The sequence below is a fragment of the Mya arenaria genome, chromosome 7 (genome assembly GCF_026914265.1).
Source record: "Mya arenaria isolate MELC-2E11 chromosome 7, ASM2691426v1".
In the NCBI taxonomy this organism is placed as follows: domain Eukaryota; kingdom Metazoa; phylum Mollusca; class Bivalvia; order Myida; family Myidae; genus Mya; species Mya arenaria.
In genome coordinates this window covers 66,375,784-66,396,167 of record NC_069128.1, presented here as the reverse complement: position 1 = coordinate 66,396,167, position 20,384 = coordinate 66,375,784, and the positions used below count along the sequence as shown (strand labels likewise).

The following is a 20,384-nucleotide window of genomic DNA, read 5'->3' as shown; positions in this document are numbered from 1 at the left end:
TATACTCAGTGCGAGTTGGGTATACCGCATGTGAGGGGATTTGGAAGTGGCTGGGAAGCCGGAGGTAGAGGGTAGGGGCTATAACAAGGGTTCAAATGCTACAACTGATTACCGGAAACACATTTATTTTTCCTATCATATACAGTATTTCTCGTACGAATAGGCAATAGAGTATGCGAGGATGTGGGTGAGGCCGGAGTGCATACTATATTGTGAGGGATTGGTGTATATCGTGTGTTGGTGTGGTGGGTGGGTAGTCTGGAGGGGGGCAATAAAAAGGTCTCAAATACTACTTTTATTACTGGAAAACACTTTATTTTGTGTAAGTATAGACAAAAGAGTGTGCGAGGATGTTGGTGAGGCTGGAGTTCATACTTTATTGTGAGGGATTGGTGTTTATCGTGTGTTGGTGTGGTGGAAGGGGATTCATTGAAGCCAGAGGAGGGGGGGGGGCTATAAAAAGGTCTCAAATACTACCTTAATTACCTGAACACTTTTTCATTTTAAAGTATTTATCATCTTTATGGACTTTTTGCACTTAAAGCTGCACTCTCACAGATTGAACGTTTTGACAACTTTTTTATTGTTTGTCTTGGAACGAGCCAATTTTATAGAAACTCCATGGAAACCAGTTATATAAGACTTCTGGCAAAAAAATAGATCGCAGATTTTTATACTTAAGATCAAAAATTGATATTTTATGCAATTTTCTTATACCGTTAGTAACGGCTTGAGCCATAAAACATTAATTTACGCACGGAAATATGATAATCTGCGATCTAATCTTTTGTCAGGAATATTTTATCATTGGTTTGTAGATATTTACGCAAAATATTGCTCTTTCCAAGCCAAAAAATAAAAAAGTTGTAAAAATGGTCTATATGTGAGAGTGCAGCTTTAACATAATGCTTATTCCTGTTCTCAATCATTGTAATAATAATTGTTGGAAACGCGACGTCAGTTTAGTATAGGTCTCAATGCTGTACCATGGAGGATCACGTGATCAAAATTGACAAGCCTAATTATTATTGTAAAATAAAACTATAAAATTTGTTTAATTAAAAACAACCTCTACAAACAAACAATTGTATACACTGATTAATAAAGAAAACCAAATTATCAAGATACAAAAAAACGTATGTCTTGTATACCGTTATTACAAACCTTTGGGCACATTTAATTGGTATCTAATAACTCGCCTCCAAACTCGTAGGCTACGGGTTTTTTACAGCTTGGTTTACGAACCTTAAGACCCGATTCATCAATGCTCAGAAAAAAGTTTCGGAGGATGTTTTGCTTATTTAAAAAAATCTGATTTTAACACCTTGTATCGGTATTGGGAAAATCCGGTATCACAGTTTATAGTACCGGGTTATGTTGATACCGGGTGTTTCGTCACAGTCTGTACCGGGTAATATAATATTCTCTTAAGTTATCCCGGTTTCGATAAGCCCGGTATCAGTGTCCACAATAATCTACTATGACTTTGAATATGTTAAAAAAACATAATTAACATTTAGGTAGACAGTTCGGTTAAAATTACACACTTTTAACATACTGTAAATCTTGAGTATAGTAGCTTTTAATTTAATTATTGTGTTTTTTGTTGTTTATTTAAAGTTATAATTGGGGAATAGATTTAAAAAATATATTTTTTAACGCTCAATGTTTTAATTAATATAATAAAAATGTGTTCTGATCTTTAAAAAGCCGATAAATGAATGTTATAAACAATCGCAGATTTTTTATTCCTTTTGTGGTAATTGTGAGGAAAAACTTCAAAGGCAAAAAATAGTAAAATAGATAGGTATATATAGGATTATTTCTTGATATATTTGTCTATCATTATTGTCGTAGAATTTACGTTTTGTGAATTCGATGGGAACTAGTCATTTGTACCCTAACCAATTCCTTCCCTCCATTTTTTTGAAATTGTGATGGCTATTTAAAGATGACACTTAGATTATCTGATTTTAATAAAAATATACAAAACAGATATCTTTATCCGATAATCATTCCTTCGGTAGGCAATTAATAGCGGGTCATTTGAAACCAGATTTGTCATCTGATAATATCCCGGTTTCATTGGAAAGTGACAACAGGTGACAGGTACCGGCTTTTAGCTCCACCCTACTTTAGGTTTGAGTTAACAGACAAACAAGACTTGTGAACTAGCTTAATTTATGACATGAATCGTATTTCGAACAATCGTGTTAAGGCAAGCTTGGGGGACGTGTAATGCCGATTAACGGTACCCGGAAAGACTGATAGATGGAAAATTAGTTCGTTTTCCAACGCCTTTAAACGGAACATTGAAAAGTGTAAATGTTGGATCAAATCTAGTCTGGCTTCCATAACTTTAATGTTGATATTTATTTTTTTGATGTTTACTACACATTGTAGTTATGGCGTAACCCTCATTCTAAAGTCAACCAGAATCAACTGCCTACGATGATCCAATTGAATGACTCGGCAATCACATGACTGTAATGATGACGATTCATTCTATTTTAGCATCAGCTTCACATTGTTTATTTAGATGAAACCAATTGCAGTATTAAAGGTGGAAAATAATTTTTGATAAATAAAAACAATTAAAATATTCCAAATTTAGTATCTGTTAGAATTCTAATCATTCAGAATAGAAAAAATAACAGCAAAATAAGCTCTACCTTTGTGAGGTCAAATGTAGGTCCCATGGGTATTTTCTGAAAATCTTGTTATCGAGCGATTAAATTTGAAAACAACTATGACCTAGTTAAGGAATGTTTATAATCGGATTTATTATAAGGGTCAAACAGCTATCTATTAAGCGTTTTTGGTTGTGAAAATGTGTTTGTGAACTACATTTTACTTCATCTACCTGAGAATATTGTTATTTTGTCTGTTCAAAGCATACAAGTAAAATAACAGCGTGACATAAAAATGTCTGGTTGGGTTTGGATACGGCGTTCTCTTCAGCGAGCACGTCCCATTGGGTAATATATAGCGTGTTCGCTGAAGTTCTTTAGCTAGATCAAATCTTGCGGGGGACCCCACTAATCAGCTAACAGCTGGTTGGATTAATCAACATAAAGCTTTGTGTACGAAGGTAACCCACGTTTTGGTTATTACATGCGTTTAATGTTCATCTTCAGTTATATTGTGTCATATTTTTTCAATGCTAAAATTGGTCAGACACCACCATAATATATATTCATAGTCCATATAAACACCCGCCCCAGAGTTTTTGACGATTATTGTTTCGGCGACTCTACGTGAAGAGAACAAAATGAATATCAAAAAGGTTAAAAAACGTTCCCTAAACGCGCATTATTGTGGCTACACCATAATTCACCTGTTAGCTGGCATGAATTTTATGTTTATCGTATTGTACACACGGATGTTTCTATCATATAATCGAACAGGACACACAAATACCTTGTGTCATTTCAATATTTATATATATATATTGTACGACTGTATGTGACAAATTCTGTTTCAATGGTCAACAATTTCGGACTACGTTTCATTGGTACGCAGTATGCATAAAGACAAATTTATTGTTCACACAGTGACAGTACTCGAAAAGCTTACATATTAGTCGTTAAACAGTAAATGAAATTACTAGAAATGTTGTATACTGAAGAGGGAGGGGGGGGGGGGAAGGCGTGTAAACTAAAAGACAGCATCTTGAATAGTTACTGAGTTTAACCCCTCCATTAACTTTCAAATCGTTTTGACGCTTATATTAGTGAATCTTGTATTCAGGAAATCTTAATTTTGAATTTAAAGAATAAAATGTAATTGATGAAATTCAAATGTAAAGCTTAATTTTGAAGTTTTAATTTATTTTGCAGAATTTTGTTGGTGCTAATTGGCCAACAGAGATACATCCTGACCCGGTTCGAGCAGATGGATCTCTAGGTTAAAATAAAAGACGTCTAAAATGGGATTGCCCATTAAAAATCTTAAACAAATCGGTCCACAAACAATTATTTGGCCAAATGGATCCCACGATGATCCCATGCTACACCTGCTCGGGGGCTGTTGGTCAATCATCTCTGGTGTCTAGCCTTAAGGGTGACCAAAACTAATCCAACAGGTTATGTTTTGTAATTTGTAATTTATTTGTTTTACGTACTATAAACTCATTTATATTGCTAAAAAACACTTGTATATATAGATGCATTTCGAAATTAATTGATAGTTCGTCTAAAAACAATGATTGTCTTTTTTACTGTCTCTTCTAGTTATAAATACAGAAGTATGTATGAGAAACGCTTTTAAAAATAAATTATGCAATTTCACATACATCATTAAATTTATTATAATTAATTATTTAATAAAATAAAGATCAATTTAAATTTGAACTGAAACATATATGACAACTAATAATTACATAACGATGTAAAAGATTGATAATTTTCAAGATAAATAAAAAACATTATTAAGTATAAAGCATTTTCATCAGCTGGTAGTTTTGTTACAAACTACCCCTGTTCCGCATTTTCCATAAAACCCGACTGACTTGCTTTCCTTGGCACTGGCTCTTGGTTTTGATAAGTCATAGTAAATTTAAGCTTAACATAAATGGAGAATATCATAAGTTTATTACATTTGATATTTTATAAAAAAGATAATTGAGACATTTTGTACTTTATTTCAGTCAGGATATCTTAACACAGGAATGCGGAAAGGAATCTGGGGTTTCCACACAGACTGAAAATTTATGTAAGTACATTTATATGAATTTTGAACAGTTTTTACTTTTAAGGCACAGAATGATTAACATAGAATTCTGCTAATCTGCTCAACATATCAGACATCAATGAAATGTCTGGCAGAATTCTTTAAAAATGTGTGTCTTTACATGTGTACACAATGAATTCGTAAACAAATCATAAAGTTATCATCAGTTGATCTTCAATCTGTGCATATTAGAAGTGTGTTTCACTCTGGAATGTTATTACATGCCTCACCTGTTGTCATATTTATTGCTGAACATGGACATTTTATTTCAACAATGCCACTTGCACCCTTGTCACAAACGATCGCATCTGGTGTGGCACCGAGAAAGAAAATTGTGTTGTTAACAACTTAGCCATATTTTTCAGCCAGGTGGACGGGTGCAGTATTTGTTACAGAACTATTGCCACATCTTTGTACAATATCTGGCACACGTGTCTTCGTTAGGTTTCGAGTATGAAAAATAACAACACATACTTTATATATAAACTTGTAAAGTAGTTTTCTTCATTTTAGGGGTGTGTCTACTTGATAAGTTGGTGTCGGCAGTAAAGAATGCTCAGATGAAACAGAAAGTGATCACCCAGGGTGAACAACTGACACGCCTAAGGAGAGATATTTCATCTAAAGACAATGAAATAAAGCAGCTGATGTCACATTCATGTAGAAAGCAGGCTTTTAATATTATGCAAATATCAGATTGGGATTGCATACTCTCCTCAACTTTGTAGTTCCTCCAAATTATTCAGTGCCTTATGAAGCTTTACGTAGTGATTTGAAATCATTACAACCGGAGAATGGCAGTATTCTTACTCTTTGTCAACTAATGCATGACTTTGGAATTAAGGAATGTCAGTAAGATTTGGATTAGGCCTACACTCAACAGATGTTGCTTTTAACACATGTATTGATATTATGTACATTAAATTGTGCCAGCTTTCAATTTGGCCGCATAGAGACACCATAATAAGAAAATGCCATCCGAGTACAAAAATGAATTTCTCACATAGTTGATCATTATTGATGGAAGAGAAGTAAAAACACAAAGTATATGTGCTTTAGGTTTGCAAAGTCAAATGTATAGTGACCATTAGTCAAATACAACTTTAAAAGCTTTAACTGGATGTGATCTAAATGGTGGTTCAATGTTTGTTTCAGAAATATTCAGAGGTACAGTTTCAGATAAAGCAGAACAATATGTTTTTATGATGTATGGGAATATTAAAAAGTCATGGTAAGGTTAAAAATGAAAATTTTGTAATGGCTGATAAAGGATTTGCCAAACACAAATGTTATATTGAACATTTAATATGTAAAGTTAAAACATGCAAGATGTTAAGTCTTGTTTGCCAACTTCTCTGTTGCAAAACATTTATAAAATAAGGTCAGTTTGTTGTTACCTGACACTTTTTCAGGATGTTTCACTTTTTCAGGATGTTTTGTAAAAGGACCAAGTTTATTCAAGTAGCTAAACAATATGGGATCATAATTTCATTAAAGAATGCACATTTCTTTGGCATACTTTTTTTTGTATTTTATTAATTTAAGTGAATATTAACTTATATAAAGCATAATGTTCAATATCATTGACCTAAACTAGAGTAATATCCTTGTTTGACAATATCGATTCGATTTGAACATCACCCAGTGCAATCGATACTGTTGGTACGTTGTGAATGACTTTCTATCAATGGCGTGCCTTTTAATTCTGATAAATGTGCCAATTCATCTCTAATTTTTGTTAACCTTAAAATCAAATGCAGTGTACGGCCATTGCTTAAATAGCACTTTGGGCATTTTTCCTGTACTAGCCTTCCGATTTTAGATCTCATGATATTGACTGTGTATTTACTGAAGGCAATCGCTTGTGTGAAAGTATTGTTTACACCATCGGTGAAGTTCGATATTAAGGACACATATTGCAAAACATAGCTACATCATTAGAGATCAGCTAGATTACCCAGATATAAAATATGATTTAATTACCAGAAATGCGGAGTTGGATTTAGGCCAAATGACATTCAATGGCGCCATTTCTCAAGCATGCCTGTCACTTTATCAAATATTGACCGTTATTGGTCCTACATTCGGTTTGAATATCAATCTAAAAACAAATTGTATCCTTTTATTTGATTGGCATGAAAGAAACATACATGGTACACACTGTGATGATGAACAGCTGATGTGCCATGATACTTTAGATGAGTTATTTCATTTTCTTTTTGTTCAGTATACAGATTTTGCTAATGAATTGACACCGGTCTACTTGTATTTATTTATAAACTTGTGGATAATAAGAAAAACGCTGTGCAGATTCATTAAGAACATTCTAGGGTAATACTGCAGAAGCATCTTAAATAAAGTCTTATCATTGACATTTTCGTTGACTGACTTATTTAAACATTTAGGATATTTGTGGTTAATTTTAATTAAATAAATGAATATTACTATTATTTTTATGCTAAAGCAGTTAAAACATCTTGAAGTTCTAATATGATTTTGAAAATATATTATTTTTAGTTTTTATAATTAATCAAAACTATTTCAGTATATCCGTAAAACTGGCCCTGCTGTATTGCTTAAATTTTATATTGATTTATCAATATGCTGTATATGCATTAGATTATAAACAGTCTGTTCTGTTTTGGTTTTTGTACTTTTACATTCCTCTCAATACAGAACAGGTAGTTTATTCAGACCATTATATTCTTGTTAATTGTTGAGTATATGCATCGTGTGAATGTTATGCTTTTATGCTCATTAAATTTATACCATAAGACTTGTTACAATTACTTTCAATTTCTTTTCTCATATATGCCCATGGTTTTATTATCTTACTTCTTATAAACTAGAAGAGTATACAATTTCCCCATATTAATTCAAACCTTGTGTCACACTTAACTCATAAATAAAAACTTTGAACTTTAAGTTAATAATTGTTAGTATTACAGCACCTGTGAATTGTATGTCCCAAAGGGTGGCATATAGTTTATCTGATCGTCTGTCCGTCCGTCCCCACAGTTTACAATCAATATAAGAAGAAAGCTTTGGCCCATGGAGCTGAAACTTGGTAGTAGGATTTGTCATGCACAGCAGATGGACCATATTAATTTTGAGGTTATTGGACAAAGGTCAAGTTGGTGGTAACTTTATGCTGAAAATCGATTTATGATCAATATCTGAAGAATACTATGACCCAGAAACGAGAAAACTTTGGTTAGTCAAAAGCCAGCAGATGAACACATATTGCTTTTGGGGTCAGTGGGCCATTGGTCAAGGTCATTGTGACAGTAAGCTGAAAATACACAGTTACCTATCAATAATTGAAAAACGCTTAGGCCTAGAGACCTTGAGGTTGGTAGAGGTCCCTAATACATGACCAGCGCACTAACTATTTTGACGCCAGTTGGGCTGAGATCATGGTCATGATGACCTTGAGCTAAAAATCCGATTTGTTCCAATAACTGAAGAATGCTCGTATTCATGTACCATAAACATGATATGATAACATATGTGGTGTATATCTCTAATAAAACATCCAGGATGCACCGGACAGCACTGTACTGCACAGGAGGACACTCAGTTTTGAAAGCTGATAAGAGAGCGGCAATAAAGATTAAGATATTAATACTATACACGTATTGGGGTTATTGTGTATTGTGGACTAGTTGTGTATTGGGGAATGATGTATTGGTATCATGCGTATGACACGCCGTTTCAACAATAATTCATAAAACCTGTGATATCACAAGTTTTACACTAATAACCTAGGTTATGGGCAATTATTGTGCGAAGGGCGCTAGAAACCTATGATATCAACCAATATTCAAGTTATTTCGATAACCTAGGTTATGACGAATTATTGCGCAAACGGTGAGAGAAATATCTATGATATGAACTGATATCATAGGTTTTCACGTCGTTTGCGCAATAATTCCATAATCTACGTTTTAACTGTTGCTATAAATAGTAACAACCTGTGATATCACCGGTTTTAATCGATTGGTTCGCGTCAATTAAACGAAACTGATATCATAGGTTTTCATTGGGCCAATTTAGCAAAATAAACATATCTCATTGGCCTTGCATTAATACCGAGAAAATCCTTCACTTCCGTTGTAATTCCGAATTTGGCTGGTATCGTCTTAAACACTCTCTTTTGATTTCAATCAACTTAATAGAAATGTCAATTCAAAATCGTCTAGGTCAGCTTAGTTTTACTGGTGCAGAACAGTTTATTTGGTGTGAGGAATTCATCGGATTTGAGCCGGCAGTCAGAAAATGGCCTTGGCGAGGAAACCCTGTCGAATGCTGAAACCCTTGTACGACAAATAAGGTATGTTACTAACTAACAACTTACTTGCGTCGTTATTCGTTTCTTTTAGGTTACTCATTTGTTACGATCAAATGTATGCACCAATATTTTTTGGCAGAATATTTGTTATTGTAGAGATGACCCAATTAAGGCATCTGTGTCTTCTACAATGAGGTCCAAGCTCCCGAAGCTCGAATATCTGACTCAGCAAATTTGTCCGTGTAGGACACGTCTGACTAAGATGGTGGTAGAATCATGACTGCTTGATCTAGGGTTCAATCGATTAGGTTTCTGGTTTTAGTAGGAAGTGAAACCTCACTGGTTACGTGGAACAGTCATGAAAAAAAGAAAAAACTATAGTTTTACCTCTCAGCCACAGATACCCGTACATAACTTGTTTGATATTATGACCTTTATTAAATACATTGAAAGCGTCATGTGATACCACCAATGAACTAATCAGGCTTATGTCTTTTTCTGACTTTTTTTCAATGTTTGTCTTAACGTAACAAGGGCAACATCTACACATTTATATCATGCAATGAGACTGATACTTATGTATAAGAAAGCGGCGATTAGTCGGTTATGTAGCGGTTTTAAGGCAGCAAGAGGGCATTAGCGGATATTAGGCTGACATAATGGTTGTGTGCTGTTCTATGTTTCTTGTTTGTGAATTTGTGTTCTATGTCTTTGGCGTTGCCCATTGCCACTAAACCGGGTTAATGTTTAATTTTTTTGCTACTGAGCATGTTTCTGTAGCTTTTTGCATATATATTACATATAAAATCCGATGTTGGGCCCAAATAGCTTATGTGCGAGTGCTAGCTTGGTATATCTTTACTCAATCAAAGAAAATTACAGAATCATCATTAAACTGAACATTGATATGATACAAATATAGTCATTTTCTTTTGTTCAGTTAAGATAGTTATAAGGGATGATACAAATTAAGGATATAACTATTCCTCTTGTACCCTTGTGTCGGGCATTGTTTTGTTTTACGCTGTAGTTTGACAACCCACTGTAAAATCATTATGGCTTGTAACATGCAGCTTAAGTCACTGCGTTAACAGTCATACTTTTGGGCGGTATGTTAACTCAAATATTAGTGTTATCATTTAACATTCATTTATGTTATTTCTTTACCTCATTCTTTTGAAAATACAGTCCATGCAAACTTTTATAAAAAAAAAACCTGATGCTTTCCAATAGGCAAAACAATACAGTCCATGCAAACTTTTATTAAAAAAACCCTGATGCTTTCCAATAAGCAAAAACCTGTAATGTTCAATAGCTGCGAAATGTCATACATGTATATCCCAATATAATGAAGGTTAAGCTCAGGAACCTGTTATATATTTTAATCCCTACTCGGCGCATCGTTTGATGATAGTACTGGTTATCATCCAGGAATGTTAAATGGTCATGATTTCATGTATATGAACTATCTTAAAAAAGTTATGTAACGTGTGTATGTATAGATAATCTTCGCAAATTATAATAAATCTTACATTTACACGTAAATATGCATAATCTCCCTCGTTCATGCAACCGATAAATTTATCAATCATTAATGCAAATCTTTCAAAAACACATTTTGTTATAGAAAATCATATTTCCGTTGCATTTGCTTAATGTTATTTTAACATTTCTTTCTTGGTTATTGGACAACACACCGTTCTCTTTGATTTCAATTTTCAAAATATCACAATTTAACGCCAGCATTAAGACTACGTACATCAAAACAACGTTGATGTCAGCAACGTTAAAACAAATATTTCTGATCACATTGTTTTAAATTGGTTGCTTAATTAGCCCGAAAACACATATGTTATTGCATAACATGAAAGGCTGAATAGCAGGCTATAAAATGATAGAAAAAAAATATAGGAAGTGCCAGGCATTTAAGGCAGTTACTTTCACTTCAAGCCTAGTCGTTGAACGTAAATTAACGTGCACAATTATCTAATGACACGCAGCTTATAATCTTCTGCACATTAAATAATTGACACATTTGTTGAAAACGCATGATGTATTAGTTATATAACTGTAGTAGTCCATAACTAAATGACAAACGGCAGTTGAGTGGCGCCAAATGCATCAAAAATATAAAAAGGGGATTTGGTGTTAAATAGCGTTTTTTTGCACCTACCGACGGCGTCGATGTAAGTCATTTTTGCTAAAATGAGGAAACATGCCTGAAATCATTCTGGCCAATTTTCAAAGAATTTGAAAGATATTTTATTTTGAAAGTCAATATCGACAGAGCAAAGTATCCCACTACCTTAAAATGTCAAGACTAAAGAATAGCAACATGAGGTTTTGTACCATTAGGCGACTATAACTTTGGGGAGCCTGCTTAACTTTGGGTACAAGTATTTTGCTCTGTGATATGTGTCACAAATGTTTATACAAAAACAGTGCAGAAGCCAAGATCCTATCCTATTGCTTCAAAAATTATATTTATATTTGTCTGTTTTTGGTATTTTCATTTCCATGGCCACTGGTAGCTTCAGTGTTGTGTAGAAATGATGAACTTGGTATGTGTACATTCCGACTGAACTAGGGAGAATAGTTGTACAAAATTCAAAATTAATTTAAATTATTACATTTGGTTAAGTCGTCAGGCGGCATCAACAACTTCTTGTGGTTTAAGCTTGTCCATGCAAAAAGGGATTTTATAATTACCATAATGAGAAATGGTAAGATTTTTTTTGTTAATTTAAAAACAAATGCAAACATGTTCTCTAAGAAAGTACGTGGCTTACAAGTCACAGATATGTTGATCAATGTTCATACTCAAAACTAAAGGCCGTTTGCCATAGCTTTCTCTCCCGTAGGATGATTCAACCAATAGCAGAAATGTCACACTGACTACTGACTAGACAATATAATTGGTCATGGTTGCTGGGTCTTTTTTCAGTATTTGGACTTTTTCTGTCTGCAGGTCAACTGGTCAACTGCAAATTTGCTCTAGACAGTCATTCTGAAAACTTCCATTATATTGGCTTGTTAAGGTCGTTACTTGCCATTGCGTATACGGACTGTGAAAAACTTGCTGTATGTTGAAATTGAACAGTCGCATAACAAGTTAGCGCATTCCAGCATTTATAATGTTCAGCTTTTCTGATTTGCAAAGCATCCTGAATGTTATAAATTGTAATGTTTGAAGCTTCATGTTTATGTTACATTTATGGCTTATATTAGAATTGCTTAAGGTGGTTGTTACCTTTAAATCATGTTAAAGCTAGATGATAAACAAGTACAGAAGACTGAAATTATCTGACAAAAACAAAATTTAGTATATACTTGCTATATATATATATATATATATATATATATGAGTTTTTTTTCTAAAAACAAGCAACAGTGCCTATGTTTTGACTCATTCTGCACTGAGTATATAAGCAAATGTGCATAAGTTACTCAGAAATGTGTATTTATATAGGAATGAAGAAGCTTTATGACAACATAATAAACATAATGTAATAGTGAAATATAACACAGTTATTGTGTAATATTAAATATGAACAAAAATATCAGGCCATTCAATTATTACCTGCCAGTTTACTTTTCCATCAGTTATTTCAGGGTTTTTCATTATTTCATTACTTTCTAATATCTTGTTTGTTGAACAGTACTTTATTGAACTTACATTTGTGCCATTAATCGGGGTTAATGTTTAAACTTTTGGCTACTGAGCTTGTTTCTGTAGTTTTTCACAGTTTTTTGATGCCATGTAGATTCAGTTTTATAGTTGTTTCAACCTAACTTCCTTATTATTTTTTTATTCACTTATAAACAAAACAATATCAATACAGAACTAACTATAGTAAACATATACTAGATAGTTTCAAACACATGTTGTTAAGTTTATAATGTAACAAGCAACAACAAAGTTATGTTCGATATTGTATTGTAATGCTTTTTTGTTAAAAAAAAGACGGTGTGCGAAAAAAAAAGAATAAAAAAAAATACTAAGACAAATTGAAAAAAGACGTTTTTGAGAGACATACTGGTATTCTAAGTTTGAAGTTCTACGATAAAAATGCCCATTTTCATGCCCAACTTTTTTTGTTAAAAAAGACGGTGTGCGAAAAAAAGAAATAAAAAAATATAAAAAAGAAAGAAAAATACTAAGACAAATTGAAAAAAAAAAAACGTTTTTGAGAGACATACTGGTATTCTAAGTTTGATGTGTTACGATAAAAATGCGCATTTTCATGCCCAACTTCCTTATTTGGGTTTCCTAAGAGGCAAATTTCTTGAACCCATAGTCGTAACGACAAATATCAGCTTGAATTACTTATTCTTTTTTCAGGTAAATTAAGGGACTTTTCGTCATTCGACAACACAAATTTGTTTTCCTGACAATGTTTCAGAAAACATTATGATTTATTTTAACTTTTTGATATTAAAATTGCAGAAAAAATCATTAAATCTGAAAAAACGGAACCCCCACCGGAACAGTCGAGACATTTAGAAGCTTAACTTCCAGCCATTTTGGATTTACTCAGTGCCTTACGGCTACTAGTATTTAAACGTCTATTGATAACATTACATGGTAATATGAATAAGCCAACGACACGCAAGCCTTTTGCAGAAACAAAAAGTTACATAAGCTGTCAAAAATATTTTGCTTCAAAGATAGACACTTTGTTTAAGGAGACAATAAATAAATATCTAGATTTTCAACCCCACCCGCCTCTTGAACTTTATTGACTCAGAAGAAATGTTACGATGTATATGGTCCCTTATGCAATAATTATACAATGAAGACGAACATAAACAAATATTCAACGGTTAAACAGACATGTAAGAAAGATTAAATGTCACCTCGCCATTAAAAAAAAGATGTAATATGGATAGCAAGTAATTTATATTGCCAGAAGGGTTCGAGCTGTTTTTTCATCGTAGTCTTAACATTTCCAATGATTTGTCACACTTTATTTTGGAATTCAAAATAAAAAAAATCTTCAAAGTGCGTTTTCAAATATCATTGAAAAGAACCTTTAGTTTACAAGTACATAAACAGTTATTTCGCACCACTGAAACAAAATAGCTTTCTGCTAATGTCATAGACTTAATGCTCATATTTGTTGGATTGTGTCCCTCTATATTGATGGTATCCTTTGCAAAAGGTAGTCATTTATGACTATGAATATGTACAATGTCAGATGCTTAAAGCACGAAATAAATATTGACACTATTATGTTGTTTATCCATTATGCACATCACTACCATACCATATTTTCTTCAGATATTAGATGCACAACATAATTTAAAGTGTTCACTATCAAGTTATAGAAAAGCATGGACTTCAATGCTTGAAAGGGAACAAACTCAGTATTGCAAAAAAATCCTTGGTCTTGTGTGAGTGTGGCCGAAAACCACTGTGTCTAGATAACTTTACTCGTCTGGAAAATGTACATGAGCGTCAAAAGTAAGGGAAACTTTATTTCAATATGATTTTGGTTTTGTGTGGATCTTACCGGAAGTGGTGATATAAACATTGTAATTCATTCTACTTTTATAAACAAAGGCAGAATTGGCAAAATAATATAAAAAGTTCAACTTAAAATGACCATTGTAAGCTACTTATTGAAGTAGAAAATTATCAGAAAATGGATTTCCCATTTTATTTCATGAAAAGTTCATGTAAATTTAGATGCTCAATTCACAAATTGGCAGTAGAAACGGGACGGCATATATGCATATATGGTTATACACAGGGGTTAAAGATAATCCACCTAAAGTTCTAATAACAATGTCTATGTTGTTGAGGACGAATTCCATGACTTCTGTTTTGTAAATGGTTTGACGAGGCAAGAAATATGTATCTGAGACATTTAAACATCCTTACTTTTATAGTATAGATGTTTTATGCTAAATTGTCTAGCAGAAGCCGTGCTGATTTTCAATACTGCTAAATTCATACAGTAGAGTCTGTTATGTCAATATCATACCTCTAAACTCTTTATAGTAAAGCCTAAGGCAAAATATCTCTATTATCGGCAAAAGTACTTGCTTTTCTGCAGATAACTTTGCAATATACAATTTCTTGTACATGTACGTGTGTATTTTGTCAGAATAATGATATAATATTTGTTCACGATAGAAGGCCACCGGCATAAACACACATATATATATATATATATGTACATATCCTCACCTTATTGTTTTCAGTGCAATGAAATAATGAATGCTTTTTTTGCTTTTTTTCACTGTTTTGAAAATTATGTTCAAATAAATATTTCATCGCACACAGGCCTGAGACACCATCAAAATATAATTTGGTGCACTTTACGTCCAAAATTATCATTTCCATCCATTTTCAGCATGAAATAAAAAGAACATTTGTTGAATTTTGGTGTAAAATGAAAATTTATTTCACCCATAATCAGTCATCGAAATTAGACTTTTGTATGACCAAGCCCTATTTCTTATATTATTGCTAATGGCATCAAATTTTTTGAAAAAGCCTGCTATATAAAATCCAGAACTTGAGCAAGCTCGGAGAGCATTTAAACGGTATAGGGCTTGCTGGCTTCTGCTAATTTCTACCACTGCATAACCATACAAACTTAACTCGCGAAGCTTACATAAGGCAGTTAACACACATCAACTTTTCAAAATGCTATGGTGTACATGTGATGTATCATTGCGTAATGATAAACAAGCATTTTTTCTTTCATTGAACAATTTTGCTCTAGTGTTTAGGTACTGTTCCTTCACTTCAAGATGACTTATTGATGCTGGTTCAAACTGCACAATATACTTCATGAACAGCTCCTTACCTGAAATTAAAGAAAAACCATAACCATTTAACAGTTCTGCTTCAAGAAATAACATATATGCAGGAAACCAATTTATTAATTCCATAAGGAATAATGTTCCTTTAACATTTACCAATTTAGAACAAGTGTTTTCCATTGGAAAAACTGGCTGGTTATCAGTACTCATCATATGTTATATCTTATATATTCATCATCCATAAGACCAGTATATATTTACTTATAACGTACTATACACGAAGGCCAATCAAAAACTATGTAGACCTTATAAGTTGTTGACAATGTTTCAAAAACGTTGGTGGTCATAATAATTTAGCCATTCTTTCTTAGATACTACAAAAAATCATTGACATTTTGGAATTTTTATGAGATGATTGTTTTAACAATAAATGAGTGATAGAATCTGTTGACGTCGGAATGGTTACGGTACAACATTTTTACTAGTCAAAATTCGCTATGTGAAAGTCGCTGGAACCCCGGGGAAAATTTCGAGATAACGAATTTTCGATATAACCAACATAAAACGCATGTCTTACTGAACCAAATATATTCGAAGTCCAACAAAATGGTAACATCGAGATAACAGAGTTCGACAGTATATTTATAAACATGTCATTTCTGTGAAGTTTTCTGTTAAATAGTTCATGTAAATGCAGCAATTCCACCATATATTATTTGAATGATGCAATATGACTCTTTATACAGAAATTTCCTGCTTTTTGACACCAACAAAGTGAAATACTCCCGAGTGCAACTTGAAAAACACGAAGTTACGACGTTATTTCAGCTTTTAAATATGCAACATACTTTTTATAACAAAAACGATCTGCACGGTTGATGTTGATTCATATTGTTGAAGCGACTAAACATCAGATGATACTATTGAAAGAAAAAAAGGAATTTGTCAAAAACATACATAAAATTGATATCTTTTTGGTTAACGCATTGAATCAAACTGATGTACAATACCACGTAAGATTCAATTATCTTTGAGATTCAGATGACTTCTGCGATATGTTTATTCCTATAATTATTACCATCTTAAATGCTTTATGTACAGTGTCTGCGTATTTTTTTTATTAAATGGCCCACAAACATGTATATATATATATATATATATATATAATTATAAATGTATTTATATGTATGTATATGTATATATATTTAAAACGTTCAAGATGGTTTTTTTACATTTTTTCACGAGGAATTTGCATGTGAATGCAGATAAATTGTTTAAATAAATGACAATCCGCAGATTTGAAAACTTTCTATAAAAACTCTCCATATCTGACCATACTTTTCAAGTTGAAGCACTACTAATTTGGTACACCACTTGTTGTTGTCCTCCTTACTGACAATCCATGATCCAAAATGTCCACTCAGTAGTTCTTTGTCATGTCTTGACCATTTCACTACAATATATCAACTATATACTTACAGGATAATTAGAGAAAAGCAGACAGTTTTTCAAAGTGTTATAGAGGAATGTCTTGTTTGATCGCTGATGTATCTCACAAGAGCGTTTTAGACTTAGCTAATATTTCTAAGTAAAGGACGGAGCAGGAGTTATGCCCCTTGCAATACATGTACCTTTACATATTGCCTCTGGCAAAAGGCAACGGGTGTACCAAACTTGAATATCTGCAATGTTATTTTTAGTTACAGCCAATGCTAACGTTTTTGCACCATGCCAAGACCATTACATTATCGAGACCCACCTACTTGAAGTTATAATTCAACTTCTCTTGAAACTCCTGACAGCAGAGAACAAATGTATTGCCCTCAGACTACCATTGTAAATTTTTCTTTTCTCTCTTAAGAACTTTCTTTTGCTGGGGTAAAAATAAATTAATGCTTTTTGAACTTGTTTTAACATTACCTGATAGTTCATCCCCATGATAATCAGCTGTCAAAAAGCTTTGCCAACAAATTTGGTGTGGACGGCATTGTGACTTGCTCCTTAAATGTAAGAGAAACTATTCTTCACAAATAAGAAACGAAACATTTTAAAAATAAATTAGCGCCCCTAATGAGCAGAAAATGTAGGGCAAACAGACACCACAAGCTTGTGACAAGCAGATTAGGAAGGAACAGCATGATTGATCTATGCAAATGCCTAAGCACAATGGGTTTGTGCAAATAATGTTCATAGCAAAACTTAAAATGAATACACTTTTATTCTCAATCAAACTTAATTCTTCTTGAGAAAATCCCATCAAAACTAGCAGGCCTTTAAACAAAATAAGTGCATGCAACAATAATCGTTGATTTAAAACCAAAAACTTCACCTGTGAAGACAATTGAGGAATATAACTGTGGAGAGGGGGGACTGTCAGCGCACCGACAACATCCAGTAGAAATCATTTGGATGCAAGGCCGGATTGGCAGCCTTTCACACTTGGTACTTCCTACAGCAAATGGAGAACAGGAAGAAATTGTTACGCGATGTGCTGGTAGAAGGTAAGTTGTTGTATCATTAGTATACACAGTTGGGAGAATTCATAACATTGAAAGATATGGGCAGCTTTTAGAATAAAATTTAAAAAGTAGTTTTCAAGAATTTAAATAAAAAAGCAACAATTGAAATTCCAAGATCATTAAAGATATAGCACAGACAAAGCCAGATTTTCAAAAATTATGGTTGTTTGCTAATGCATATCCCCTTTTTGCCATCATTTGACATTTCAATTCAATCAATTTAGTATTTTCCAAGATGTGACTTGGACAAGTACCCATTTTTTGAAAGTATCAGGTAAATGGAGGTTACTCAAATTGCAAAGCAGGATTATGGTTCTTGTGCACTTTCTCTCATTGCCATCCATCTATCTTTAAAGTTTCATTTCAATCATTTAAACAATTTTCAAGATAAGGCCCGAACAAGCACCAACCAATTCAGACAATTAGAGATTTTCTGACTTTGTAAAAGTGCCGTAATTCATAGTTATTTATGCTAGATGGTTGGTATGAGTGACCCCTTTGATGAATCTGAAGAAAAAAAATATATTTTAGGTTTTTTAGGTAAAATGTCACTAAATTTTGTAAAGGTCAAATTCAGCTCATTCCCTCCAAATCACTATGTGAACAACGATGTCGGTCATACTTATAATCAAAGCACTGATAGCGCTGAACGGTTTGAGCGATGATTCCTTCTATGTGATGTTCAAAAAAGAGCATATGAATGATAGCATGGCACTTGCATGCTCGCTCTCACGCCTGTCTGTCCAAACACCCGCCCGTCTGCCCACTCACTCACTAGCCACTCAAAACTCAGCCTAACCACCATTGATACGGTGTCTACCTTGAGCAACAGAAATCGGGCATCATAGCAAAAGGTGATATTTTTACATTCAACTAAACTTGTATACTAGTGTGTTATTCTATTATGCCTTTCAACTTCGAGAGAGTGTAAGCACAATTATAGTATAGGAAATACTGTTTCCATTCCAATCACAGATTAAACAGAGTTTTACCAATTATTTACTAATGCACATATTTATACCAATTATCCGTAACAGTACTTGGAAATAAGAACCATTAGAATGTTCATAAGCATATGCCTTACATACACAGGTACGGATAGTTTTTAACTTGCCCACAAAGACATAGCATTACAGAGCAAAATGATCCAGCTTACCAAGAAGTGAGTATGAACGCCAATATACGTTTGAAAATGCTGAGGTATATATAAACGGCTAATGATATAGGCTATGTTCGTCCCTCTTACATGCAATGTAACTGTGTATATCTCGTCCATTTAGCTAATTTCACTGCTAAAGCAGTGCATGCATGAGGGGGGATTGTATAACTGAATTCCCTCCCCGTAAGTATCTTATTTAAAGAATTAGTTCCAATGAGGTCAAAACCAGAACTGCAAGAAAACTTCCTAATTTCTGAGTTTTTCCGTTCATATCCGTATGTTCTTTAATTAGTATACGCATTATATCACATACTCTTACTTTTGATAAAACAAGAACTTATTTTGCAAATCTAACACTATTTCAGGGATGTTTTACAGACTGATTTTCATTGAAATCTGGTACTAGAATGTTCAACTCCACATTGACTCGGTTGACTTATTATAGTATATTACAAAAGTCTTGAGCTAAAGCTCAAGCATAACCAGGTTTTATTGTGTTATGTAAAACCTGGTTAAAAACGTAAGTTTGGTCACAAAATGTCAACCCTTACTGAAGTTATTCAGTACCAAACTGTTATATATCTTTAGAAACAGTGACCTTGACCTTGAACCTAAGGGCCCCCAAACGCAATCCCATAGAAGGTCTCCAGAAACACTTTCTAAATACAAAGTATGGTTACAATATGTCAATCCTTACTAAAGTCATTCAGTAGCAATAGATAACCGTTTGGTACTGAATGACTTTAGTAAGGATTGACATATTGTAACCATACTTTGTATTTAGGAAGTGTTTCTGTACCAAACGGTTATCTATTGCTAGAAACAGTGACCTTGACCCTTAGGGCCCAAAACGCAATCCCATGAAAGTTCTCCAGAAACTCTTCCTATATACAAAGTTTATGAGGTATTT

General features: G+C 33.3%; 2 long non-coding RNA genes across 3 annotated transcripts; one reads left to right on the top strand and one right to left on the bottom strand.

Moving 5' to 3' along the window:
- The first annotated feature begins 2,150 nt into the window (after positions 1–2,150).
- Positions 2,151–5,669, top strand: LOC128241556 (uncharacterized). Of its 2 annotated transcripts, XR_008262393.1 has the most exons (5): positions 2,151–2,321; positions 3,004–3,091; positions 3,840–4,084; positions 4,649–4,713; positions 5,245–5,669. It is a non-coding gene; the product is annotated as an uncharacterized LOC128241556 (long non-coding RNA). The 2 variants fall into 2 exon arrangements; XR_008262392.1 differs by lacking the exon at positions 2,151–2,321 and having other exon boundaries at positions 2,572–3,091; positions 5,245–5,667.
- Positions 5,670–16,653: 10,984 nt separating this feature from the next.
- LOC128240162 (uncharacterized) lies at positions 16,654–18,216 on the bottom strand. The gene is made up of 4 exons (XR_008262063.1): positions 18,126–18,216; positions 17,717–17,796; positions 17,135–17,249; positions 16,654–16,716 (listed from the first exon to the last, which is right to left on the bottom strand). It is a non-coding gene; the product is annotated as an uncharacterized LOC128240162 (long non-coding RNA).
- Between the last annotated feature and the right edge of the window lie 2,168 nt (positions 18,217–20,384).